General features: G+C 41.5%; 1 long non-coding RNA gene across 1 annotated transcript in view; it reads left to right on the top strand.

The window, feature by feature from the left end:
* Positions 1-2,583, top strand: part of LOC140185842 (uncharacterized) — a 35,971-nt gene extending 33,388 nt beyond the window's left edge. The window contains exon 3 of the long non-coding RNA XR_011882738.1: positions 2,416-2,583. This is a non-coding gene — a long non-coding RNA (uncharacterized lncRNA). The remainder of the gene's footprint in view (positions 1-2,415) is intronic.
* The last annotated feature ends 10,323 nt before the right edge of the window (positions 2,584-12,906 follow it).

Here is a 12,906-nt window from a genome sequence, read left to right as displayed (position 1 = left end):
TCTACTACCTTTGGGATGATACCAGTTGTAGATATTACTACCAGGATAAAGTATAACTTGTTCATGTTCCATAGTCTTTCAATTTCCTCTTTTAATTCAGCATATTTTGCGTGTTTTTCACTTATTGATTTCTGTAAGTTGTATGTGTTTGGAATGGCTATGTCTAATAAATACGTTGTTGCTTTTTTACCCTGAATTATTATATCCAGACAGTTATTATGGATTTTCCTATCTGTAATAACTGATTGGTTATAATATAATTTGTGGTATTCTGACTCTAAAACTGGATCAGTCTTGTTATCATAGTAAGGTGTGATTTCTTTGATGAGACTGTAATTTAAAGCAAGATTTTGATGAATGATGTTTGCCATTTTATTGTGCCTGTGTCAGTAATCAGATTGTGTTAAACTGCTACAGGATCCTGTAATGTGTTGGATTGTTAGATCTGGGGACCGAGCAAGATGTACCCCAGGCTACTGTGGGAGGCAAGGGAGGAGATTTTGCTGAGCCTCTGATGATGATCTTTGCATCATCAATGGGGACGGGAGAGGTTCCGGAGGATTGGAGGGTTGTGGATGTTGTTCCTTTATTCAAGAAAGGGAGTAGAGTTATCCCAGGAAATTATAGACCAGTGAGTCTTACTTCAATGGTTGGTAAGTTGATGGAGAAGATCCTGAGAGGCAGGATTTATGAACATTTGGAGAGGCATAATATGATTAGGTATAATCAACATGGCTTTGTGAAAGGCAGGTCATGCCTTATAAGCCTGATTGAATTTTTTGAGGATGTGACTAAACACATTGATGAAGGTAGAGCAGTAGATGTAGTGTATATGGATTTCAGCAAGGCATTTGATAAGGTACCCCATGCAAGGCTTATTGAGAAAGTAAGGAGGCATGAGATCCAAGGACACATTGCTTTGTGGATCCAGAACTGGCTTGCCCACAGAAGACAAAGAGTGGTTGTAAACGGGTCATATTCTGCATGGAAGTCGGTCACCAGTGGTGTGCCTCAGGGATCTGTTCTGGGACCACTATTCTTTGTGGTTTTTATAAATGACCTGGCTGAGGAAGTGGAGGGATGGGTTAGTAAATTTGCTGATGACACAAAGGTTGGGGATGTTGTGGATAGTGCGGAGGGCAGTCAGAGGTTGCAGCGGGACATTGATAGGATGCAAAACTGGGCTGAGAAGTGGCAGATGGAGTTCAACCCAGATAAGTGTGAGGTGGTTCATTTTGGTAGGTCAAATATGATGGCAGAATATAGTATTAATGGTAAGACTCTTGGCAGTGTGGAGGATCAGAGGGATCTTGGGGTCCAAGTCCATAGAACACTCAAAGCTGCTATGCAGGTTGACTCTGTGGTTAAGAAGGCATACAGTGCATTGGCCTTCATCAATCACGGGATTGAATTTAAGAGCCGAGGGGTAATGTTGCAGCTATATAGAACTCTTGTTAGACCCCACTTGGAGTACTGTGCTCAATTCTGGTCGCCTCATTAGAGGGAGGACATGGAAACCATAGAAAGGGTGCAGAGGAGATTAACAAGGATGTTGCCTGGATTGGGGAGCATGCCTTATGAGAATCGGTTGAATGAACTCGGCCTTTTCTCCTTGGATGAGAAGTGACGTGATAGAGATGTATAAGATGATGAGAGGAATTGATGGTGTGGATAGTCAAAGGCTTTTTCCCAGGGCTGAAATGGCTAGCAGGAGAGGGCATAGTTTTAAGGTGCTTGGAAGTGCGTACTGAAGAGATGTCAGGGGTAAGTTTTTTACGCAGAGAGTAGTGAGTGCATGGAACGGGGTTCCGGCAGTGGCGGTGGAAGCGGATATGATAGGGTCTTTTAAGAGATTCCTGGATGGATACATGAAGCTTAGAAAAATAGAGGACTATGGGTAAGCCGAGGCAGTTTTAAGGTAGGGACATGTTCGGCACAGCTTTGTTGGCCGAAGGGCCTGTATTGTGCTGCAGGTTTTCTATGTTTCTGGTTCTTCTTGGCATTTTCTACATTTATCATATTGAATTTGCTGGCCTTGTATTATGTATACAGGACCACCTGGTCCTGTATATCTACAAGGAACCCTTCTGTTTCTGGGAAGAAGTCTCCAACTCTTTTTCTCTTCTTTTAGTATTTGAACAGTCTGTTGCCTTTTGCACATTAGTTGTTTGCCCGTCTCTGTCATGTGCGTTCTTTCATTAATTCTAGTGTTTCTTCATATTTACTATGAATGCCTGCAAGAAAATGAACCTCAGAATAGTATATAATGATATTAATGTACTTTGACAATACATTTACTTTGAACATATCTTATAGATAAAAATAATGAAGTGCTCAAAGATGTAATTAAAGCTCATGGGCGAGGCTGATCACAATGTAATGGTTGAACTCTCTCATTGCACTCATTTCATGAAGCATATGGAGGCTTACTAACTGCTGGGATGGAAGCACTGGCAGCAGTGGGCTCATTGCCTGGAAAAACAAAGAATCCAACCAGGAAATGGAATTCCACCATGAGGTAAGCCAAATGATGCAGACCAATGAACAGAAAGTCGCTAGAACGGTGGTTGAAGACGCCACAACCATGGGTAATCATTTCGACCATAAGACATAGCAGCAGAATTAGGCCATGTATGCTCCAACATTTCAACATGGCTGATTTATTTTCCCTGTAAGAGCCATGTATCTGTTCTCTCATCTGCTTTGTCTTCTGTTTGATGGGGTTTATTATGGTAACTGGACACGTAAGTGGGGGGTGTGGCAAAATTAAGGGGAATAAGTTACGTATTCTTGATTATTTCATGTCAGTTCGTATCTTGGGTCTGGTGGAGGTTGAGATAACGCTCAAAATGCTTAACTGTTTGTTTGCTAATTGCAAATAAAGGATTGAATAAAGGTTTCAACTCTCATTGGAGCTGAGGGTGTGTCACAGAAGTATAACAATCTGCACAGTCGCAGACAGGAGGCAATTGTTTTGATTTTATTTTGGAATAGTTTGGCACTACATTTCTGTCAGCAAAAGTTATTGATGGGTATGCCAAAAGAACATTAGTATTTTTCCCTCTCCTTTTGCACTACTTATTTCATTTAATTTTTATACATAGTGTAACTTGTTTTTATTATGTATGCTACTGCATCATCACATATTCAGGTGCTATTAAACCTGGTTCTAATTCTGATTCTGACTTTGCTTAAGATTAACTTCAGGTGACCCATTTATAAATTTATCATTTGCATAATTTACGAGTAGCTTATGAGGTTCTGACCTTAAATCCATCTACAGATTTACACACAAATTAAATGTTAATTATTAGGCATGGTTTGATTCCTTACATTGTACCGAGCATGATCTCATTGCCTCTCTAATAGCGATAATGAATCTCCATTTCCCTCCGACCTGGCTTCTGCAAAGGCAATCACTGCCTTGCTTTAATCAACAGAAATCCAACAATTACTGAATACTATAAGACCATAAAACATAGAAGCAGAAGTAGGCCATTTGGCCCATTGAGCTTGCTCTTTCATTCAATCATGACTGATCCTTTATTTCACTCCACAGCCCCACTCCCCATAACCTTTGATGCCATGTCCAACCAAGAAATTGCCACCTTAAATACACCAAATGACCTGGCCACCACAGTTGCCTGTGATAATAAATTCTACATATTCACCACCCTCTGGCAAAGAAATGTCTCTACATCTGTTTTAAATGGATGCCCACTAGGCTGAAGGTGTGCCCTCTTGTCCTAGACTCCCCCACCATGGGGGAGTCTAGGACAATGCTGAAGGTGAGGCATCACCAGTGCCTTATAAAGCTTCAGTATCAAATTCCTGCTCTTATATTCTAGAGCTCTTGAAATGAATGCTAACATTGCATTTGCCTTCCTCACCACTAACTCAACCTGCAAGTTAACCTTCAGGGTGTTCTGCACGAGGACCCTCAAGTCACTTTGCATCTCAGATTTTTGGATGTTCTCCCCGTTTAGAAAATAGTCTGCACATTTATTTCTACTACCAAGGTGCATGACCATGCATTTTCCAACATTATATTTCATTTTCCACTTTCTTGCCCAATCTCCTAATCTGTCTATGTCCTTCTGCAGCCTACCTGTTTCCTCAACACTACCTGCCCCTCCACCAATCTTTGTATCATCTGCAAACTTGGCAACAAAGCTATCTATTCCATTAAAAAATTATTGATATACAGCATAAAAAGAAGAGGCTCCAACACCAACCCCTGAGGAACACCACTAGTCACTGGCAGCCAACCAGAAAAGGATCCTTTTATTTCCACTCACTGCCTCCTACAAATCAGCCAATGCTTTAACCATGCCAATAACATTTCTGTAATACCATGGACTCTTAACTTGGTAAGCAGCCTCATGTGTGGCATTTTGTCAAAGGCCTTCTGAAAGTCCAAATATACAACATCCACTGCATCCCCTTTATCTATCATATTTGTAATCTCCTCACAGAATTCTAACAAGTTTGTCAGGTAGGATTTTCCCTGAAGGAAACCATGCTGACTTTGTACTATCTTGTCCTGTGTCACCAAGTACTCCATCACCTCATCCTTAACAATTGACTCTAACATCTTTCCAACCACTGAGGTCAGGCTAACTGGTCTATAACCTCCTTTCTGCTGCCTTCCTCCTTTCTTAAAAAGTGGATTGACATTTGCAATTTTCCAGTTTTTTTCATATGCTTGAAGGTAGATTTTACTATCCACCTTGATACTGTTTGCTACTGTTCCTGTGCTGTATTGTTGTATGTTCTCTAAAATATTTATTAAGTTCATTCGCCATTTCTTTTTCCACCATTTATACCTCTCCAGTGTCATTTTCCAGCGGTCCAATATCCACAATCATCTCTCTAAACATCACACACAAAATGCTGGAGGAACTCAGCAGGCCTGGCAGCATCTATGGAAAAAAGTGCGTAGACATTTTGGACCGAAACCCTTTAGCAGGACTTTGGTACGGTTTCAGGTCAAAATGTCGACTGTACTTTTTTCTATAGATGCTGCCAGGCCTGCTGAGTTCCTCCAGCTTTTTGTGTGTGTTGCTCCATTTATAGACAACTCAGGCCACCACTCAATGGAAATTAACCAAATTACAGTAAAAGAGCTGAAAATGGTTCATGTTCAAGAAGCAGGGATGGACTATTGGATATTTTCTGCAACTTTGAATGAATTTAAAATTTAATTTGTCTGGCAATTTGTCCTCATGAAGGATCTCACCCACCCTGCTCCAGGACTGTTCAGGAAGGAGGCTACAAATCATCCATCAGGATCACCAAGCTCAAAAACAGTTACTTTCTCCAAGCAGTAAGGCTGATCAATACGCCCACCCCCTCACACTCCCAACCACCAGTACGTTATCATTTTCTGTGTATAAACACTCTTGTGTTTAGCATCTCTTTATAGACAATACACCATTCCGTTAGAATTATATTGCACACTCCGCACTGTTGAACAAGCACAGATCTCTCCTCCTGCCCAACCCAATGCATTGGACTGGATTGTATTGGGACCAGCCATACTTTGTGTCTGATGTGATCCTTTCATCTGTACTAATCCACCTTCACTGCAGGACATCTGAAAGTGAACAGGCTATAGGCACGTAAGTGGGAGAATGGCACTATTAGGAATTCTCTGATGGCCAGCATGGATTTATTGGGCCAAGTGGCCTCCTCCTGTGTCATATGAAAACAGGATGCAAGGAGAATGTGAGGCCTAATCAAACTTGTGCAATTGCGACCATCCTGTGAAATGGAGAGGTGCATACACAGGAGCAGGCAGTCAGGCAACAGGAATGAAGGTCTTGCCTCTGAATTTCCAGCTGGCCTTCTGATAGTTCACTGCTATCAAAGGTCTTTATGGCTGTTTCTAAATATCTTCAATGTTAATCAATTAAAAATACCAACAGAAGTAAATGTATTCGCAAACTGATTCAAGTCCAGTAAAATAATTTAATATCTTTATAGTAGTAATGAGGAAGGAAAATAACAAACCTTCTCACCTTCACTTATCTTTCTAGTTGGCTTCAGCAGCCCACTGGAAGTATTATTGGTGTGAAGCTGAGGTACCAGTATTCGGTGGATCAAGCCCCTCAGCTCAGAACTACTCCTGGAGATCATCTCTTGTGCATTCTTTATTATTAGAAGGCCAGGGAGCTACTGAACAGCAGAAAGTTGATGGTCGTGTAGGAACTTCACAAGGTGTATCATCCACAGTGAAACATGATGTGGCCCATTTATTTCTTCCTTTATGTGCATTTGGGTTGTTCCATATCTCAGTCCCTTAGCAATGAGCCCATGGATGACTTATAGCTTCCCTTGCCCAAGCTCAGAAATGGGTGCCCAACCACTGACAGCTGGCAAGATGGCTTGACCACAGATGCTCTAAGTTAACCCCTTACAATTTTCAGATGGGGCCTTAATCTTGCCCATCTGTAACAGCCTTGCTGCTTAAAATGTGCAAATGAGGGAGATGGTGTTGAAGAACCAGCCCAATAAACTTTCAGTGTTAGCAAAACAACAAACTGCAGGAGGACAGAGAGTTTTCCATCTGTCACTCCCCGTTAAATTTTGGGTCCTGGAACTTTAGATCCTTCATAACCAAGCCCGGTTTTTCACCAACCAACTCTATCAAGGATCACCTCCTAGCCCAGGAGTTCCCAAATAAACCCCTCACATTTTAGTTCCACATCCCATTCCCATTCTGACATGTCTATCCACGGCCTCCTCTACTGTAAAGATGAAGCCACACTCAGGTTGGAGGAACAACACCTTATATTCCGTCTGGGTAGCCTCCAACCTGATGGTATGAACATCAACTTCTCTAACTTCCGCTAATGCCCCACCTCCCCCTCGTACCCCATCTGTTATTTATTTATATACACACATTCTTTCTCTCTCTCCTTTTTCTCCCTCTGTCCCTCTGACTATATCCCTTGCCCATCCTCTGGGTTCCCCCCCCCACCTTGTCTATCTCCCCAGACCTCCTGCCCCATGATCCTCTCATATCCCTTTTGCCAATCACCTGTCCAGCTCTTGGATCCATCCCGCCCCCTCCCACTTTCAAATCTCTTACTAACTCTTCCTTCAGTTAGTCCTGACGAAGGGTCTCGGCCTGAAACGTCGACTGTACCTCTTCCTAGAGATGCTGCCTGGCCTGCTGCATTCACCAGCAACTTTGATGTGTGTTCCTTGCTTAATGGTATTGGTCCATGACATTTAAAAAATGCTGGAAATGGCTGCCCAAGCGCATCCATGGCAAATCTTTGGTCAAAATAAAAGAAAGAGTGAAGCAATCAAGACCCAGTTTAGAAGGAAATATCACAACAACTTCCTAATTGTATACTTGCAGAGTTAAACAGATATTAGAGAGTTAATAAAAGATGGTAAATTTTACTTCCTGGTTTGCTGAGAACTTGTTCCAGTGTGACTGCCTGATCAGGGTTCTTGTTGCTGTTGTTTATTGCTGGATTCCAGCTAACATGTCTAAATCTAACTTGGAAGGAGAAATTTATATCATAGAAATGTTTTCTTTCGGGTTAGCAGGGAGCACTGCTGCATCAGTGCTGACAATAAAAGCAAATACAGTATGTTAGAGGTTAATTACTAAAGAATGGCTTTATATATAGTAGTGACCATTTACTGTGTGATGAAAGTTACTTGAATATCAGTTCTTGAAATTATGTACGTATTGCTCTAATTATGAGAAATTATTTGTCTTTTGGTTCCTTAAGGTTGTTACAGCCGGGGGGTGGGTGGCCGTGGTAGTGGGGACAGGCTCCCACTACCTATTAAATGCTCCCAATGGCATGCATCCCAAATACTGTCTGACAACCAAGTCCAGCTCCTGGGCTTCATGTGTAGTTTAGCTACTAAGCCCAGCGGAACCGTTTCTTCTTGGATGGGAACTGGAACGAAGGGACTCAGGATAGGACGGATGGTAAAAAGGAAAAGATAGCATGCAGTCAGACTGTCAGGAAGGGCAGGTAGATGAAAGGGCATAATTGCAGCCAGCAGGGTGAGTATCAGTGCATTAGGGATGCAGAATCAAAAAGGGTAGCAAATACAGTACACAAAGTGTTATATCCCAATGTACAGAGAAAAAGAAATAAGGTGGATGATCTCGTTGCACTTTTACAGGTTGCCAGGTGTGAAGTTGTGGCCATCACTGAATCATGGCTGAAGGATGGTTGTAGTTGGGAGCTGAATGTCCAAGGTTACATATTGTATCTGAAGGATAGGACAGCAGGCAGAGGGGGTGGTGTGGTTCTGCTGGTAAGGAATGGCATCAAATCAGAAGAAAGATGTGACATAGGATCGGAAGATTTTGAATCCTTGTGGGTTGAGTTAAGAAACTGCAAGGGTAAAAGGACCCTGATGGCAGTTATATACAGGCCTCCCAACAGTAGCTGGGATGTGGAGCACAGATTACAATGGGAATAGAAAAGATGTATCAAAAGGGCAATGTTATGGTAGCCATGGGAGATTTTAACATGCAGGTCAATTGGGAAAATCATGTTGGTAATGGATCTCAAGAGAGTGAGTTTGTTGAATGCCTATGAGATGGCTTTTTAGAGCAGCTTGTCGTTCAGCCTACTAGGGGATCAGCTATACTGGATTTGGTGTTATGTAATGAACCGGAGGTGATTAGGGAGCTAAAAGAACCATTGCGATCACAATAGATGGAGTTCAATTTAAAATTTCATATGGAGAAAGTAAAATCTGACGTAGCAGTATTTCAGTGGAGTAAAGAAAGTTACAGTGGTATGAGAGAGGAGTTGGCCAAAATAAACTGGAAGGAGCTGCTGGCAGGGATGACAGCAGAGCAGCAATGGTGTGAGTTTCCAGGAAAAATGAAGAAGGTGCAGGATAGATGTATTCCAAAAACAAAGAAATACTCAAATTGCAAAATATTACAACCTTAGCTGACAAGGAAAGTCAAAGCTAATGTAAAAGCAAAAGAGAGGGCATACAACAAAGCAAAAACTAATGGTAAGACAGACGATTGTGAAGCCTTTAAAGTCCTACAGAGCGAAAAGATGAAATGTGAAAGCAAATCAGCAAACAATATCAAAGTTGATAGTAAAAGCTTTTTCAAGTATGCAAAAAAATAAAACAGAGATGAGAGTGGATATAGGATCATTAAAAAATGAGGCCAGAGAAATAATAACAGTGGCCAAGGGGATGGCAGATGAAATAAATGTTTAGCATCAGTCTTCACTGTGGAAGACACTAGTAGTGTGCCAGATGTTGAAGGATATGGGGGAAGAGAAGTGAGTGCAGTTACTATGACAAGGAAGCAGGTGCTCAAAAATCTGAAAGACCTAAAGATGCATAATTTACTTAGACCAGATGAACCGCACCCTAGGGTTCTGAAAGAGGTAGAAGTAGAGATTGTGGAAGCATTAGTAATGATCTTTCAAAAATTATTGGCCTCTGGCCTAGTGCCAGAGGACTGGAAAATTACAAATGTCACTCCACTCTTTAAGAAAGGAGGAAGGCAGCAGAAAGGAAGTTATAGACCAGTTAGCCTGACCTCAGTGGTTGGGAAGATGTTAGAGTCAATTGTTAAGGTTGAGGTGATGGAGTACTTGGTGACACAGGACAAGATAGGACAAAGTCAGTATAGTTCCCTTAAGGGAAAATCTTGCTGACAAACCTGTTGGAATTCTTTAAGGAGATTACAGATAGGATAAACAAAGGGGATGGAGTGGATCTTTCAGAAGGCCTTTGACGAAGTGCCACACATGAGGCTGCTTACCAAGTTAAGAGCCCATGGTATTACAGGAAAGTTACAGGCATGGTTAGAGCATTGGCTGATTGGTAGGAGGCAGCGAGTGGGAATAGAAGGATCTTTTTCTGGTTGGCTGCCAGTGACTAGTGGTGTTCCGCAGAGGTTGGTGTTGGGACCACTTCTTTTTATGCTGTATATAAATGATTTAGATGATGGAATAGATGGCTTTGTTGCCAAGTTTGCAGATGATACAAAGATTGGTGGGGGAGCAGGTAGTGTTGAGTAAACAGGTAGGATGCAGAAGGACTTGGACAGATTAGAAGAGTGGGCAAGAGAGTGGCAAATGAAATACAATGTTGGAATATACCTGGTCATGCACTTTGGTCATAGAAATAAATGTGCAGATGCTTTTCTAAATGGGGAGAAAATCCAAACTCTGAGATGCAAAGTGACTTGGGAGTCAGATAGAGTCAGTGGTGAGGGTGAGGAAGGCAAATGCAATGTTAAAATTCATTTCAAGAGTTCTAGAATACAAGAACAGGGCTGTGACACTGAGGCTTTATAAGGCACTGATAAGGCCTCACCATGAGGATTGTGAACAGTTTTGGACTCTTTATCTAAAATAAGGTATGCTGGCATTGGAGAGGGTTCAGAGGAGGTTCACAAGGATGATTCTGGGAATGAAAGGGTTATCATACGAGTAACATTTGATAGCTCTGGGCCTGTACTCACCTGAATTTAGACGGATGAGGGTGATCTCATTGAAACCTTTTGAATGTTGAAAGGCCTAGACAGAATAGATGTGGACAGGATGTTTACTATGGTGAGGGAGTAAAGGACAAGAGGGCACAGACTCAGGATAGAGAGGCGTCCATTTAAAACAGAGATGTGGAGAAATTTCTTTAGCCAGATGGTGGTGAATTTGTGGAATTTATTATCACAGGCAACTGTGGAGGCCGGTCGTTGGGTGTATTTAAGGCAGAGCTTGATAGGTTCTTGATTGGCCATGGCATCAAAGGTTACGGGGAGAAGGCCAGGAAGTGGGTCTGAGGAGGGGAAAAACAGATCACCCATGATCGAATGGTGGAGCAGACTTGATGGGTTAATGGACTAATTCCACTCGTATGTCTTATGGTCTTACAGACAGGAGAAGGGACAAAGGCGGGTTACCGGCACCTTAAAGCCAGTCATTTCAGGCAGATGAGGCGCGTCAGTAGTGGTTGGCAGCTCATCTAGGAGAAGGAAAAGTCTGATCTCAAACCTCTGCAGCCTTGCAGCCATACCCACTCATAGGTCTTCAGCCATAAACCCTGAGGGGAAAAATCTGGAGCTGGTGTCCCTAAGCAGCCCTACATTGAGTTCAACACTGACAGGCAGCTCCTGTGACACAGCTGGTACGAAATGGTATCGGTCTCTGCTGCTCCTTTGGGTTCATCAGATGTGTGGAGAGGGGGAGCTTACTCTCCATATCGTACTGCCCAGGCTTGTATACCTAGGCGGGTAAGACACAACATCCATAGTCGACCCTGACCGATAGAGGCCTCACTCTCTCACTTATTTGTCTTTACTTTATAAATGTAAAGTGGATTAAGGTTAATTGGGTAATTAGGTAAAGTTTCATGGAAACAGTTAAAAAGATATAAAAAAGTCAAACTACCATTTATCTGAGTAACTACTTATATATTTCAATGAAATACAGAACAAATTAGAACACTACCAATACTACTGCAGTACTATGAAACTGTGTATTAGTTCCTAATACTTACTGACAGAGGAATTCAACTGTGTCGTAAATGAACAACATCAGATGGACACCTAGTGCAGATAACGGACTGCCTTCATACAATGCTGTCAGCGATTGCATCTTTCAAATCTTTAATTTCAATGTAAGAGTCAAGATATTTGATGATACCTTCAAATCCGTTGTAGTTTTTAACTGGTTGAAATTAGGAAATAGTTTAATTTTCACTTCCAGCCTTTTCTGGCATCTTCAAGCTTGAATGTTTGAAATCGCTATGAGCGAAACATTTCCGAGTTGTCTTACTGCTTATCTATTGCCACCATCAGAGACAAAAATCACTGCTTTTTGAACACGCAAATGATGCTATTAAAAATTGATCACTCTAAGCATTGCGTAGTGTGTAACAGCAATGCAAGTGCCCATGACTGACTCTAGTTTAGAAACTGTTCCTCAACAGTCTTCTGTCCCAATTAAGGGGCATAGTGTCCCAAATAAACAAAGGGAATCCTTGTTATTTTCTTGAATAGTTTTTGTTCTTTAAAAGTTGTCCCAAATGAACAATTGCCCAGATCAACTGATGGCCCAATTCACCAGAATCCACAGTACTTAATATCCAAAATATGGTTTTATGTATTTATGGGAGAATATTTCTGTGGCTATCACAGGATTGATTCAGTAATAAATAATTTTATAGGAAAACAATAAACACGTGGGCTTAAACCAGGTGAGGGCAACTGGAGGGCTTCATGCACTGGAGAGGCAGGGACACACCTGTCCGAACATGCAAAGATGCCTCCAGCAGACTGGGAAGTTGAGATCTACAGTGAAATCCAAAGGCCAGGAAGACGGTTCTGCAACACTTTGTGGAGAGTGAAGGGCATAACAGGGCACAGAGGACATCATGGTTATCCATTGCAACCAAGGAAGATCCCAGCTTGTGACACTTGTTCATACCACTGGAGATGGACTTCTGACATTGAGAGAGTGGAACTGGCACAGTGAAACAGCTTTTCCACTTTAAAAAACTCTCCCGCAAAAGCTTTCCGTTCATGTAGGATACAATTGAAGGCCTCCAAATGATTGTCATAGGCAAGAGATTTCTTTGCCCAAATTAGTAAAATAAAAGTGAAAATTGTCTGAAATTCCCATTTATTTGTAAAGAAGATTTCATTTTGTTTTGAAGCTCTTTTACTAATGTACATAAACAGTGAAAAAATCTGTATAACTCCAAAATCATAAATACTTATTTTAATTTCATGTACATTTCTTCATATAATATATTCATATATTAGTCTACTATGTTCATATTTCAACATTAAAATGCACAGGTTAGATTATCATTTAACCTTAAATTAAATTATTAAGAAACTCAACAACAAAACAGAATAGCCAGTTGTTCTTTGCTTCAAGTTAC

This window comes from Mobula birostris, chromosome 21 (assembly GCF_030028105.1).
Source record: "Mobula birostris isolate sMobBir1 chromosome 21, sMobBir1.hap1, whole genome shotgun sequence".
In the NCBI taxonomy this organism is placed as follows: domain Eukaryota; kingdom Metazoa; phylum Chordata; class Chondrichthyes; order Myliobatiformes; family Myliobatidae; genus Mobula; species Mobula birostris.
The sequence above is the reverse complement of the archived record's forward strand: the minus strand, read 5'-3'. Positions and strand labels throughout refer to the sequence as shown.